Source organism: Lissotriton helveticus, chromosome 12 (assembly GCF_964261635.1).
Source record: "Lissotriton helveticus chromosome 12, aLisHel1.1, whole genome shotgun sequence".
Taxonomy (NCBI): domain Eukaryota; kingdom Metazoa; phylum Chordata; class Amphibia; order Caudata; family Salamandridae; genus Lissotriton; species Lissotriton helveticus.
In genome coordinates this window covers 497,681,359-497,696,879 of record NC_136073.1, presented here as the reverse complement: position 1 = coordinate 497,696,879, position 15,521 = coordinate 497,681,359, and the positions used below count along the sequence as shown (strand labels likewise).

At 38.4% G+C, this 15,521-nt stretch overlaps 1 long non-coding RNA gene and 2 other non-coding genes across 4 annotated transcripts; all 3 read right to left on the bottom strand.

Moving 5' to 3' along the window:
• Positions 1-2,488: 2,488 nt before the first annotated feature.
• LOC144798665 (uncharacterized) lies at positions 2,489-4,915 on the bottom strand. 2 transcript variants are annotated; one of them, XR_013603601.1, is made up of 4 exons: positions 4,858-4,915; positions 3,804-3,856; positions 3,547-3,587; positions 2,489-2,618 (listed from the first exon to the last, which is right to left on the bottom strand). It is a non-coding gene; the product is annotated as an uncharacterized LOC144798665 (long non-coding RNA). The 2 variants fall into 2 exon arrangements; XR_013603603.1 differs by lacking the exon at positions 4,858-4,915 and adding an exon at positions 4,602-4,671.
• Positions 2,700-2,765, bottom strand: LOC144801105 (small nucleolar RNA SNORD58). Its single transcript, XR_013604981.1, has one exon. It is a non-coding gene; the product is annotated as a small nucleolar RNA SNORD58 (small nucleolar RNA).
• LOC144801104 (small nucleolar RNA SNORD58) lies at positions 3,938-4,003 on the bottom strand. The gene has a single exon (XR_013604980.1). It is a non-coding gene; the product is annotated as a small nucleolar RNA SNORD58 (small nucleolar RNA).
• Positions 4,916-15,521: the final 10,606 nt, after the last annotated feature.

Sequence of the window (15,521 nt, the reverse complement as noted above, 5' to 3'; positions counted from 1 at the left end):
TTTGATGTAGCAGATACCCTAGAAGACCCAATGGCAGCGGTGTTTCTCGACGCTGAAAAAGCATTCGATAGGGTCTCATGGAGATATTTATGGGATGTTTTGAAGTGGCACGGTATAGGACCAGGATTTATAAAGGCCTTGCAGACATTATACATAAATCCGACGGCCAAGATAAGAATTAATAGAGGTTTCTCGGCTGCAGTTAACATCCAGAGAGGTACAAGGCAGGGCTGCCCCTCTTCTCCCCTGCTTTTTGCTCTATACCTTGATCCCTATATAAGAAAATTGGAAATTAATCAAGAGATATCACCATTAGTGTTAAATGGATGTAGGCTTAAATCATTAGCCTACGCGGATGACGTGGCTATTTTGACTCCAGAACCCTCAGTTGCCATTAGGGCAATTGAAGCAGAAGCTGTGAGGTTTGGTCAGTTCTCCGGATATAGTTTGAATACCACTAAAACACAAATAGTTAAAAATCAATGGGTAAGTTGTAATGATGACAGAGTGACAAATATGGCAACCTACTTAGGGGTACAAATGACAGCAGAAGTAAGTAAAATTGTGGAAAAGAATATGGATCCTGTGATTGTTCAAATGAAAAAAGATCTGGAAAGAATGAACAATTTACACCTGTCGTTAGTTGGATGTACAAATATAATCAAAATGATGATTTTACCCAAATTTTTGTATGTGTTCAGGGCTGTACCATTGCTGATTGAAGCTAGCTGGTTTAATGGTATAGAGGCTATATGTAATAGGTTTATATGGGCCCAAGGTAAAACTCGGAGAGCCTATAGGTATATGACACTTCCCAGAGAAAAAGGAGGATGGGGGGCACCAGATTTTCGTTTATATTACATGGCTACTGTGCTGCAATACATTCAAGGTCTTATTGGAGGAAACTCTGATGATGTAAGGCTGCAGAAGATGTCTACAGAGGTTTATGCTGTCGCGCTTGGGGCAAATACTGAGAACTGTTTTCTAAAATGTATTGACTATAGTTACTTTAAGAGGACTAAGTTCAAAACTGTAAAAGCGGCAGTGACAATCTGGAATGCATTCTTAAAGAAACTAAAGATTGGGAGGTATAACAGGTATGTTTTACTATTTAACAACAGGTCACTCCCTAAGGAAATCTTTGCGGACCACACTATGGCAGAGTGGGCTTTAAGGGGGGTTACGCAAATTGGAGATCTATACTTACAGGATGGCTTTAAGCAATTCTCAGAACTAAGAGATACATATGGTTTAGATAATAGGGGATTTTTCAAATATCTACAGGTTAGAAGCTTCCTGAACAACAAAGTTGGAGGACCAGCAGGCTTTAATAAAATAGAAATAATGGAGAAAATAAAATTGATGGGGGACTGCTCTATCAAATCTTTTTATGCAGTATTGGTGGAAAATAAGCAGGATGACTTAGTTAAATTTAGCAAGAAATGGGAGGATAAACTGGGAATTGACAGTAATTCGTTTTATGATTCTTTGAATTTGGGTTGTACGATACTATGTGCTGCCCCGCTGCAATCACAGCATTATAAAACATTGTATTCTTTGTACTTTACGCCAGCAAAGATCGCGAAATGGGGAGGGAATCAAGGAATCAATTGTCCCAGATGTAATGAGCTGGAAGCAGATAGCGTACATATTTTTGCATCATGCCCCCAATTACGAACATTGATTAGTGAGATTGAGGGTTTTTTGGCAAGATCACTGGATATTGAGTTATCCCTTACGCCGGCTTGGATCATGCTAGGGGTGAATAATGAAGAGCAGGTTTACTATGCTGAATTTCTGTTTGTAATAATGGCTGTCTATAGGCTCACAATAGCTAGGGCTTGGTTAGATAAAAGTCCTCCGAGCTTCCAAACCTGGCTGGCAAATACTCTGTATGCATATAATATAGAGGAAAAAATTTATGCTCGAAAGGGGAGAAGTGGAAGACGATTGGGGAGAAGAATTTGGGAGCCAATATGTAAATGGAAAGAGAGGCAAAGAAGGAGTAATTAGGGGAGGGGGGCGGGAATATGCTGATGGTATCGTCTTTATTACTGCTTTCGGTTTCCAGCTCTTTGACTTCTTGGGTTTACTTTGGAGTTTGTTTCTTATTATAGTTGAACTGGTAAGCTTTATTGTATAATTTGTATGTTGGGTTTTCTTTGTGTTTTTTTTTAAGGCTGGAGTTTAAATAATGCAAAATAATACAGTAATGGACAAAATTGTGATATATGTAATGCTCATAATGATATGTTGTAACGAAGAAAAATAAATAAAATTATTAAAAAATAAAAAAAAAAAAAAAAAGGATGTGAAGTGCATAAAAATCTGCATGAACTGAAGGATCATTTATTCTAGGTTGTGTGTCCAAAGACTCAAATTATTTTTTATAAAAGATTAACTTGGAGTACTGTTTTAGAACGCTGCCAACATTCACAAGTAATGGCATGTACTATTAAACACTTAATTATTATCCATCTAACCTGAGCACATCTTCCAACTCCACCATTGTAACGACGGAAAGGAACACATTGCTTCTGAAGAGTGACATCCTTCAGGTATTTGGTGGCTTTACGGATATGCATACCCTTGATGGCTTGAGCAGTCTCACGGGTGTTCTAGAAAAAAAATGTAAAGGGGCATGTTTACTCTAGAAATAAAGAATTAGGACGAGTATTGTACACAAGGCATAATTAGTAGCTGCTCAGAATGCAAAGCATTTTAATGAAAAACTCAAAGGTGTCCTAAGCAAGTCATCATCACAGCTACACAAACTCCATTATGTGAACTATTAAGAACACAAATTGAATGACACCGACCAACCACTTTTTTAAAATGTATGTTTTTATGTCTTTTATGGTAAATCTTTTACCGAAATAAAGAACTTTTGAATTGAATGACACCGAGTGGGATCACTCTAAAGAGAATGAACTGGACACCAACTTCATGCAATGCTCAGTTTTACACAAACTTTACATAGGTGGCCCATTGTAAAAAAATTGGCAGGAGTAAAAAATAAAAGCTACTAAAAAACAATGCCTCCGAGAAATCGTAATTTTCAATTGTGCAATAGCTTAGTAAAATGTTATTAGCCTGCCAATTTTCACCAGTCTTCCTTTGAATGTATCATTAGATAATAAGGCCATTATAGGTAGCATTAAACTGTTGCAATTTACAGTTCATATGCGTTTTTCGACTGGCTTCCCCGTCAAACAAGCTACGCTCAAAGCACTTCCAAAAGGGCGCTGGTCTGAATAATGAAGGCTTTTCATATGAAAGACTTAACACCACTCCATATAGATGCACATTTTGCCTTAGTTGCACAACAACCTCTTACACAGATCCATAAAGTGGCATTATTAACTGGCAGCCAACAGGTTTGCGATGCAGAGGATTGGGGGGGAACTTGGAATTGAATCTAAGGGTCTACTGAACTAAAAACTGTCCCAAACATCGGGCGATAGGATTTACACAGCCCCTGGTGTTCAATGTATCGTTAAAGCATCAGGTGAATCATGCAGGGTTGGTGGTCTAAAGGACGCGTACCTTGAAATGGACCCGCAGGTTGGAACCCCGTGCCTTGCATGCTGCAAAACAAAAATATAATATTAATCCTATGTAAGGCACATTAAGATTCGTCTTCGCTCAAAGCACTTAATCGTCTTCATTGTATTGACCTGAGAAGTAAAGTATAATTAGACCAGCTGACTTAAAACATGTCAAGCACCTACAATGAATATAATTGTTCAATCATCGACAGATGACTGAATTTCAAATACGAGACAAACGCGAATCTCACTTACATTTAGTCGGGTTTTCTGGGTCGAGCGAATAGCGCACCATTTTCAGAGATTAACTGTGGAAGCAAAGAAAATGCATGAAAAAAACGCGATGCAACAATGCGTCCTTTTATGTAGGTTTACAACTCAAAATGTTGTCTGCTCAGAAATCAAATTAGTTTCATAATCAATTCAAAGGTGTCCTAAGATCATCATCATCGCAGCAACATGCCCAGCCCATTTTCGCATCATTGAATACACACAGTAAGGCGCATGTGAAATGACGCCAGGAAAGAGTGCCGCATCGTTAGTAGCCTTATACATCTTTCTCAAAACCGGCGCGACGAATACGATAAAGCATTTCCGGATAAAGTGTATGTTACTATCTTTCTATCAAACAAAAAAACTCAAAGAGAAGTGGTTACATTCTTTTTAAAGAGGTGGTCATACAACGATGGGTTTGATAAACACGTAACTGACCTTTCCTGTTAGATATCCCAATGCAATTACAAAAGAAAAGTACACTGGCTAAGACGGTATCATTAGTTAGCGCTGCCAAACTTCTAGTCGGTACAAACGTTTAGCAATGCAGACACGTATGCACGAAGTGTATTCCAAGCGTTACCGTGCCTTTCTTAGACATAATTACGTAGTCTAACATACAAATCAGTGACAACAACACTATTACAATTTACTTGAGTGTACAAAGGGTGGTGCAATCCTCGAGTCATCTCGCAGAGAAGGAACAGAAAGGCATTTGCTACCAGTGTCCAGGTGATCCATTAAAATGATCAGGCGGCGTAAAACGGACAGTATACATACCGGGAGGGATACACGCTGCTGCTCTAATTGTACCCAGTGCCTCATGACACAGTAGAGCCGCACCGTAGCCCTGTTATACTTCAAACTCCCGGAAAACCAAAACACAACAGGGCTAGTAACATGGAGGGTTCTGTCTGTGAGAATGATCCTGTTCTCCAAGCACTAAACCGAAGAGTTTCAAAACAGGATGGCGAATATTCCCCCCGGATTGAAGTTAGTCTCCTTCTCTCCGCTCTGGATACCATGTCTCACTCACCTCAGGCCGCGCAGGAAGAGAAAGCGGAGCACGCCGGGAGCGGCATGACGACTTCAAAATATCGCGAGATCTCGATCAGCCGTAAACAAAAATATATTTACACCCTAAGTAAAATACCCGGCTGAAAAGCAATCGAAGTTTTAAAAACAATCCATCTAAATCAAATACGTACATTGAATATGAATTCGTTATTGTTACCTCGGATGCAATTTACGTTAGTAGTGCCAAAATAATAAGTTTATATTGCAAAACATAAAAATTTAGTAGTATTATTGTTCAATTGTAAATGCTAATAAAGTGTCCAAAACGTAGTTAACAAGTCAGGTCCCGGGCCGCGCTGTGATTGGCTGACGTCACGGGGGTGTCCCGGGCCGGCAGCCAATCACAGCGCGGCCTGGGAATGACGTCACGGGGGTGTCCCGGGCCGGCAGCCAATCGCAGCGCGGCCCGGGACAAAGGGGCGGGGCTTAAAAAAAGCACCAGAAACGCCCCCGAATCGCGTTTTCGAGAGAAAGCGCGATTGACAGCCTCTGCCTCCCAATGGCTAGCCTCCATTTATGGAGCTAGCCAATTGGAAACAGAGGCTGTCCTAACCTCACTATTGAAAACAACAGATTTCGATCTGGGAGGGGCTTCGCCCCTCGCCAGGTTACGAAACCTAAAAACCAGATACTTCTAAATGTGCCTACACATTATACTGCTAGCACACATATATGCACCTGGGGAAAACTTTCTTATAATGTGACTATATTGAGTCATAACAGTGGCTAATTAACTATAGTGAAAACAATTCTAGAGATCTCAATTTCTTTACTTATCACTTTTTTCTGCATTTTGCCTCAGTACTGCATAGATACTGGAGCGTTGCTTCTATTACTTTTTCTTCGGAGGTTTCTAGGCATTCTAACTGTCTGTATTCATATAGATATTGTTCTATAAAAATAAAAAAATTATATATATATATATATATATATATATATATATATATATATATATTACCTACTGGCGGTCGCCAGTAGGTATATATAGTTAGGATTTTTTCTCTATGGGATTTTTGAAAATTCTATGTCTAATAACTTTGGCGTTTGTGGACGGAATTGGCTGAAATTTTCAGGAAAATGGAACATTTTATTTCTGAGCAGCCACTGAAAATTTGGGGGGGTTGTCAAGGGGGGGCTGAGAAAAAAGGGGGGTCCCAAAACGTGTTTTTCCCATGTTAATTTCCATAGGGCGACTGGCCTCACTTTTAGCCCGAACGGCTGAATGGATTTGCACGAAACTTGGCAAAATTGTAGGGACTGGTAGCCCGATGTGCCTTTGCTAGGTCTCAATATATGTGATCCAGTGGATTTTGAGAAATTAACGTTCAAAAAAAGATATATATCTGTAAGCGTGCTCCGGGCAGCGCTCCGGTTCGCGTACTTGACGCGTAACGGAACTTCGTGTAGCGAAGCTGATTGGCTCTCCGGTGTCTGTCAACATTCTAAACAGTCCGGAGCGGGCGCCATCTTGTCTCTCGGTAGGATCGAGAGACAAGAGGAGGCCAAAACAAAGGGGGAAATGACCATAAGGGGGCATAGTAGATCCTCCCTGACCCCCTAGGTTTGATGTGGAGGCTTTAAAAGGGCCCCGCGGGGCAAAAAAAAATTAAAAAAATGTTTTTTTTTTTGCGTGGGGAGCGCCCGGTACGCGCACCGGGAAGCGCTCTGGGGAGCGTACTATAAGGAAAAAAGAATGATAGACTTTTCAAATATTGTATGTTAATTGATTGTTTGTTTTGTTGATTTTTTTTTATTTCTTTATTTTTTAAGCAATTATTTATTATTGTCATTGTGTTTCAAAATTTAATAAAATGTCTAATATTTCACTGTCTGAAATGTCGTTATTTTCATTGAACATAGCTTGTAATGTTTGAGTGTGTAAAATGTCCTCATTTTCAAGGAGGACATCTACTGATTGCACACATTGCAGTAGTTCTTGGTCCCAAGTTTCATCCATAAATTCAATGTCATTTGGATCAATGATTTCTTGGTTGGTCTCTGCAAGGACAATTTCAAATGAAACTTTCTGTTCGCCTTCCATTTTGTCTGAAATTTGCATTAAAAAAATATATATTAGTAGAGATAGGGCACTGTTGGGATTAATTTTAGATAGGCAGTTTTTAACAGTGAATTTATCTTTGGGCAGTGTATAGTATCAGAGTGGAAGTAGGAATATAAAAAAGTGTATGTGATTTAACGTAATTAAATTCATAATTATACAAGAGAAGCCTAACTCCATCCATAACTATAACAGAGAAGTCTATCTAAATCTATAACTACTACAGAGGGATAGTATATAACTATCAGAAAAAGTTTACCATATTAACTTAAAGTGCACAATATACTTCAGTTTTTAAAATAACAACTTACCTTTAAAAAGAAGTTGAAGTTATTAGTGAAAATCCTATTGAAATGTACACCAGGAAGTAGTAGTCAAAATGGCTGTGTTTCCTTCTCTTCCTTTATATATATTCAGGTACATAACCAATCAAATGTCAGGTAAAAAAAAAAAAAAAATGAAAGTAACATTTTAATTGGTTGTCAATTCCAACACTTCAGATGTGTTTTGTGAAGTAATTTACCTCAGGGTATTCAGAGAGGTCTACAGGCTAAATGGCTAAATGGAATTCCAACCAAATTTGTGAAAATGGTAGGGATTGGTATGTAGTATGAGCTAATCTATATTTGGTGAAAGTGTCTCCAGGGTTTCTTCTGTAAATTACTTTCCCACCTTTTTTGATGGAGCGCTTCCCGGTGAGCGCCCCGGTACGCGAACCTGCAGCGTTACGGGAGTCCACCATTTTGTGTTTCGGTCTAATTAAAATACAAGATGGAGGGCAAATAATGTTCAGAATGGGTAGAAGGGGGCACGGTAGACGTATCTTGACCCCCTAGGTTTTCTGAGGGTGGCTGAGGAGGCCCATATGTGCGGAAATTTATTTATTTTTTTTTAAATTTCGTGCGGTTAACTTCCGGTTCGCGTACCGGGTAGCGCTCCGGGGAGCGTACTTTGTTGAAAATGTGTGAAAAAAGTTAGAGTAAAATAATAATTGTGAGTGATCAGATGTAGGGTAGCTCTGAGAAGAGCTTTTGGGTTTATGGTACATTTAGGTACTTATAAGTAGGTACCAATGCACAGTCTTAAATTCAAAATGAAAACTCTGTTGCCCTCATCTGAGAAGTGAACTCCATCTCCTCTGTAGATATCTTGCATGTAGTAACGCAAGTTATTGTTGTACATGGAGCCCATTCCATGGTCTCTCATGTAAGCTGAAACAGATTTGTTTACATGCTTCCTCGACTTCTCAATTTGTGGACAAAATTGGTTCGACCACCTCCATTTCTGTCTTTGGCATATATTTGAATATACCAAGGCAGTTTGAGGAAAAAGTGCCATCAATTGCTCAAAGGTGTCCTTTAAAAGCATTTCCAGACCTACACCAGTCAAAGTGCCCAAGTCATTTCCTCCACAGTGCACAATTAACAGGTCAGGTTTAGGCAAATGCATAAAGGTTTTCACCAATGGTATCAATTGGTGACATTTTAATCCTCTGTGGCCAAACCACTTAATTTCCACATCTTGTAAATTGAGGTTAGGTAAATTTCTGTTCTCAGCATACCTTTGAGCCCAGTAGATGTAACTATGTCCAACAATCCAGACAGAAAACATGGTGAGAGGAGGTTCTGCTGCAGTCAGATGAAGTGTGGCAATGAAATGGGAGTTGAAAAAATAAGAGTTTAAAATGAAAAAAACTGTGGAGTTTCTGTGTTAAGAAAGCAGTAGCAGTGATTGGTGGATTTTGATTGCTGAAAACAGAAAGTTAGGGTGCATGGATGTGTTGTTTGAAAGATGTAATTTGAATGGTCAAGAAAAAATCATTTAATGAAAGATTGCACTGGATACGCAGGTGCACTGAGAGTTCAGAGTTCAATTGAAACATTGTTGTGTGAACTTGCAAACATGAGAGGTCTTTCAGGAGGTGGTTGCTATGCAAAAAAGGCAGAAAGGCCAGAGGGGGGAAGGGTGTTGATTTGAAAAAAGTGAGGGAAGAGTTTTGATTGGGTGACATGAGAGATATGTGTGATGAGTTACAGCATTTCTGTGCTTTTCATAGCTGCAGACTCTGGAGTGCATACCTTTTGCTCTGCTAAAGACAATTTGGTGTGTTTCTGAGACTGTTTTGAAACTCATAAAGTATTTGCTAAGGTGAGAAAAGATTCATTTAATTTAGGTAGAGAATAGTATGGTTTAGGGTGAAAATTATGAAGAAAGTTGTGTATTTAAAATGTTGCTTTGTGTCAAGTGTTTTACAAATAGATTTTGTTTCTTTGTGTTACATAGCCATGTTAAAAGTGATGCAAAAAAAGTGCAAAGGTCTTACAAAAATGCTTTCATGTGTCTTAGGGTATTTTAACTCACTTCCCCATGAATGTATGAATATAATTGCTTTACAAGATGTGTTTAAAAACGTTTTTTGAAATCAATTAGGTTTCTTGATATGTACTGCTAGAGTTTCATAGGTTGCTTGGGGCATATTTTCAAGGCTTTTGACTTCCTTTGATGTAATTTTTCCCATTTTAATGTAAGACCTTTCCCTGTGGTGCAAGGTCCTTGTAAATGTGCTTGGCAAATTTAGATTTTAATTCTTTGACTAACATAGCCATGTTAAAAGTGACCCAAAAATGTTGCAAGGGCCTTAAAAAAAACGCTTTCATGTGTCTTAGGCCATTTTAAGTCATTTCCCCTTGAATGTAGGTATCTAATTGATTTAGTTGATGTGTTTAAAAACGATTTATGAAAACAATTAGGTTTCTTGATATGTACTGCTAGAGCTTCATAGGTTGCTTGGGGCATATTTATAAGGCCTTTGTGTCTCTCTGATGTTATTTTTCCCATTTTAATTTAAGACCTTTCCCTGTGGTGCAAGGTCCTTGTAAATACGCCCCCATCTGTGCTTGGCAAATTTAGATCTTGATTATTTGACTTACATAGCCATGTTAAAAGTGATCTAAAAATGGAGCAAGGGCTTAAAAAAAACGCTTTCATGTGTCTTAGGGTATTTTAAGTAACTTCCCCATGAATGTATGAATATAATTGCTTTACAAGTTGTGTTTAAAAACGTTTTTTGAAATCAATTAGGTTTCTTGATATGTAATGCTAGAGGTTCATAGGTTGCTTGGGGCATATTTATAAGGCCTTTGAGTCTCTCTGATGTTATTTTTCCCATTTTAATTTAAGACCTTTCCCTGTGGTGCAAGGTCCTTGTAAATACGCCCCCATCTGTGCTTGGCAAATTTAGATCTTGATTATTTGACTTACATAGCCATGTTAAAAGTGATCTAAAAATGGAGCAAGGGCTTAAAAAAACGCTTTCATGTGTCTTAGGGTATTTTAAGTAACTTCCCCATGAATGTATGAATATAATTGCTTTACAAGTTGTGTTTAAAAACGTTTTTTGAAATCAATTAGGTTTCTTGATATGTAATGCTAGAGCTTCATAGGTTGCTTGGGGCATATTTATAAGGCCTTTGAGTCTCTCTGATGTTATTTTTCCCATTTTAATTTAAGACCTTTCCCTGTGGTGCAAGGTCCTTGTAAATACGCCCCCATGTGTGCTTGGCAAATTTAGATTTTGATTATTTGACTTACATAGCCATGTTCCATACAGTTGTAACCTTCTGCGTAGTCTTTGATATGCTAGACTCCATCTGCACTATGAGATACCTAAGCAAAGGAAACACAGGTGATGTGATTGTGAAATGAGGAAAAGAAACTCCACATTTTTCAATTACATCACATGTGTTTCCTAAGTTTACGAATGACATTGTGCAGATGAGGTTTAGGTCTGTCCACGGACACAGAAAAGGTCTGGCCTTTGTTCAAGAGTGAAGTGGACATGACTTACTTCATTGGTAGGCCTTCACATGTATTATCTCCTCTGTACTCTTCAAAAAGCGTAAATTTCATCTGCAACCCTGAGTAGGCCTCACCTCAAACAAACCTCTGGATAGGCCACACTTTATCGTCATCCTGAATCAATCATTTAAAATGTTAGGGTCAGATTTATGATAGGTGTAAGCTTATTTTGCGTCACTGTGCGTGACTTTTGTGACGCAGCGGCGGTGCAAAAGATTTGCTATGTGGCGACATATTTACAACTTGATGCATCTAGGCAGATGTGTCATGCTGTAAAGTCCCGTGCCACATGAAACCGATGCAGCAGTGATGCAAAAGATGCACCATGTTGCAAGACAGGCCTCATTTCATCTCCAACAAGATAAGAAGCTGAATCTTCTGTAAATGTGAAAATTGTTGCATACACTGCTCAACTTATGTGTACACTTTGATATGCTAGAGTCCATCTGCACTATGAGATACCTAAGCAAAGGAAACACAGGTTATGTGATTGTGAAATGAGGAAAAGAAACTCCACATTTTTCAATTACATCACCTGTGTTTCCTAAGTTTACGAATGACATTGTGCAGATGAGGTTTAGGCCTGTCCACGGACACAGAAGAGGACTGGCCTTTGTTCAAGAGTGAAGTGGACATGACTTACTTCATTGGTAGGCTTTCACATGTATTATCTCCTCTGTATTCTTCAACAAGCGTAAATTTCATCTGCAACCCTGAGTAGGCCTCACCTTAAACAAACCTCTGGATAGGCCACACCTTATCGTCATCCTGAATCAATCATTTAAAATATTAGGGACAGATTTATGATAGGTGTATGCCTCTTTTGCGTCACTGTGCGTCACTTTTGTGACGCAGCGGCGGTGCAAAAGATTTGCTATGTGGTGACATATTTACAACTTGATGCATCTAGGCAGATGTGTCATGCTGTAAAGTCCCGTGCCACATGAAACCGATGCAGCAGTGATGCAAAAGATGCACCATGTTGCAAGACAGGCCTCATTTCATCTCCAACAAGATAAGAAGCTGAATCTTCTCTAAATGTCAAAATTGTTGTATTCACTGCTCAACTTATGTGTACTCTTTGATATGCTATAGTCCATCTGCACTATGAGATACCTAAGCCAAAGAAACACAGGTGATGTGATTGTGAAATGAGGAAAAGAAACTCCACATTTTTCAATTACATCACCTGTGTTTCCTAAGTTTACGAATGACATTGTGCAGATGAGGCTTAGGTCTGTCCACGGACACAGAAGAGGTCTGGCCTTTGTTCAAGAGTGAAGTGGACATGACTTACTTCATTGGTAGGCTTTCACATGTATTATCTCCTCTGTACTCTTCAACAAGCATAAATTTCATCTGCAACCCTGAGTAGGCCTCACCTCAAACAAACCTCTGGATAGGCCACACTTTACCGTAATCTTGAATCAATCATTTAAAATGTTAGGGACAGATTTATGATAGGTGTATGTCTCTTTTGCGTCACTGTGCGTCACTTTTGTGACGCAGCGGTGGTGCAAAAGATTTGCTATGTGGCGACATATTTACAACTTGATGCATCTAGGCAGATGTGTCATGCTGTAAAGTCCTGTGCCACATGAAACCTGCGTCAGTTTTCATATAGGTGTTTTGTTGCAAGGTATGCATTAATTTGCATGAAAGCCCTGTAAAAGTAACACAGTGAAATTTAGAAGATTTCACTGAGTCAGCTTTCTAGCATTGCTGAATCAAATCCTTACGCCTGTTTGAAACAGGCATAAGAAGTGATGCACCATGCAATGTGAGGCTTCCTCCTGTGCATTGCAGTAGACATGTCGCACTTATGACGTGATTCCTGCAATGTGCTGCTTTTGCGGCACAGATGCGTGACGCATCTGTGCTGTTTTTGCTCAATGGTGCTCCACATTGTAAATGCGGCACACTATGGGTAGCAGAGCAGCGGTGCACATTAACTGGTGCATCCGTGGGGATGCGCCACTTAGCATAAATCTGCCCTTGTACATTTAAGTATGAGCAGGGGACACAGAGTCGGTGAGGCTTATCCAAGGTTAAGAAGAGATGAGTCCTGTTCACTGAAAACTTGGACATAGGCCTCACCTCCTCAGCATCGCTGGACATGGCTAAATAATAGCTGCAAAATGTTACTCTTGTTAAACAATTTTACTATTATAATCTCTGAGATTTGTCTCTTACTCTGCAACATCTCATTGTTGTTCTCTTTCTTTAAAGATAACGACAACATCAACCATGAGTGACAATCAGCAATCAGTTGATCTCGACCTCATCATTGAACTTGTAATTGAAACGTCAGTGGAAGTAGATCCCTTGGATGATTTAAATCCTGAGGATGATGAAGAACATGATGAGGATGCCGATTTGTCAGAATTGTATGACATAGGGTGGGAAGCTGACCTGCTTGAACCTATGGAACTATAAACATTTATTTTTAAAATTTACAATACATGAAAAGTAAAAATGTAAACCGTTTCATTTAAAATTAAACACACCTTCAAAAACAGGTTATGTGTAGTGTCTTCAATAAAATATTAAAATATGCTCATAAAATTAGATCAGATTCACATATAAAACAGGACAGGTAAAATGAAGAAGAATTCCATTTCTTTTCTGATATTTGTGTATTCTAAATTTGCCAAAGCACTAAAAAATATTCTATGTAAAAATGTCAAGTAGTGTGTTAAGTTTTTGATGACTGTTATTGATTTACTGTTTGGTAATAGTGGTTAATAACATTTTTTATTATATTTTACCACAGATTCAACTGCAGATCATTTCAAATTTTGAGAATGCCAACTAAGGATAGAATGAGAAAGGCTACAAAACGTCAAAGACAGCAGGTCCATTATTTACTGCAGCAGTCCTCTACAATAAAAAATCGTGAAGTCACCAAGAAAGCACCGGGTAAGACCACGAAAACATTCATAAGAAACATTTCTAGAAAAAAAAGTAGTACTACAGAAAATGTTTTTGTCCAGAAAAAAAGAAGCAATTTAAACGGAAAGGAAAGGCCAATCAAAAATGTTACTGCTAGAGCAAGAGATAACTCTGTGCATGATAGTAGAAGGAAACAACAGTTTAGGGACATTCGTAAACGAATGTTCCGCAACAGGATAATTGGCAATTTGTTAAAAAATATTAAGAAAGGTCAACAGAAAGTGTTTTTTTATAAGAGAAAAAAAAAGTTGAGAAAGTTATTGATCAGGCATTTGAAATTAAACGAAAGTTATTTATTTTGATAATCAATAGAATTAGGAAGCTAAACAAGGCAATTTATGATTTCAAAAGAAATAGTAGATGGAAGAGAATAGTTAATCGTAGTAATTTTTGTGAAGTTTTTTCCGGAGAATGGATGCATAGTTCAAGTTGTGAGGCATTTTTCAATGAGGAGAGTTATTTCCAGGATAATGATTTGGTGCATGCAGTTGACACCAGCGGTCGAGCTTATGAGGTGAAAGATGGTTGTCCAGTTGAAAAAGAAAAACTTGTGACAACAGAGGCAGAAGAGATGTTAGGTAATGAGGTTTTAGGAAGACGTCCTAAGGGACCTGTGTACACCTGGAAGTGTAGTAGTATTTGCAGTGTGCGACAGGATTCCATCAATTTGCTTTGTGATTTTGTACGGACATTTAATAAGAAAAGTTTGAAGCAGAAAATGAAGTTGTTGCAAGAATTAGATCCTTGCAGAGTGAGAGAAGTGACAGGTTTGCATGGTCATTCACTGGCTTGTCTTTCCAGGAGAGTATGCCAGAGTGTTTTTCATCATTTCAGGATGCTAGCAGTGCATCATAATAAAGTGAGGAAATTAGTTAGAATGTTGTATTATGCTAAGAGTCCAGCAGTTATGCTTAAACAATTATGCGCTGCTCTTTTGCATGGTTCTGAAATAGATGTGAAGAATATGTGTGAAGAAATTGAGTTTTGTTACTTTGGAAGTAAAGAGGAGAATGTTGAAATTGACCCAGAAGAAGAGGGTAATGTGGAAGATAGTGTACAGGTTTCCAGTACAGATAATTTTCAGAAGGAAATTGCCACGTTTCACGTGAAATCAAGTGAGAGGCCTAATTTCACTTGTGTGTGTTGTCGACGCACTTATTATAAGAATCAGACTAAGTTAGTGGATTTATATGCAAAAAGTGAAAGGGAAAATAATAGTGAATGGAAGGATTTCGCTACATACTTGATGGTAGAAAATTGTTTTGATTTGGGATCGGATCAACGTGTGTGTACTTATTGTTGTAATAAATTAAATCAAAACCAGATGCCTGCTAGAGCGGTTCATAATAATCTGGAATTGGTTGAGATTCCTTCTGAATTGAAGGATTTAAATACTTATGAATCTATTTTGATTCAAAGTATCCATCCCTTTCAGGCTATTGTAAGAATGGAGCCAAAGACAGGGAAATTGCCTCCATCAGATTTACAGAGAGGATTAAAGGGAAGAGTTGTTTATTTGCCTCTAGATTTGAAGAAAAACATTAACACAATTGGAGTAGAAAAAGTGGAAGAGGAACCTCTGGTTATCTTAGTTAATGGGGTTCCGACAAAGAATAAAAAAATATGGCAAGATTTAGTGGATGTTAGGAAAGTCAAAAAGGCAACATTGTATTTGAAAAAAAATAATAAGTACTATAAGAATGTATATGTTGCAGAAGAGGAAGTAAGTGAGGAAGAGGATAGCGATTTGTGTG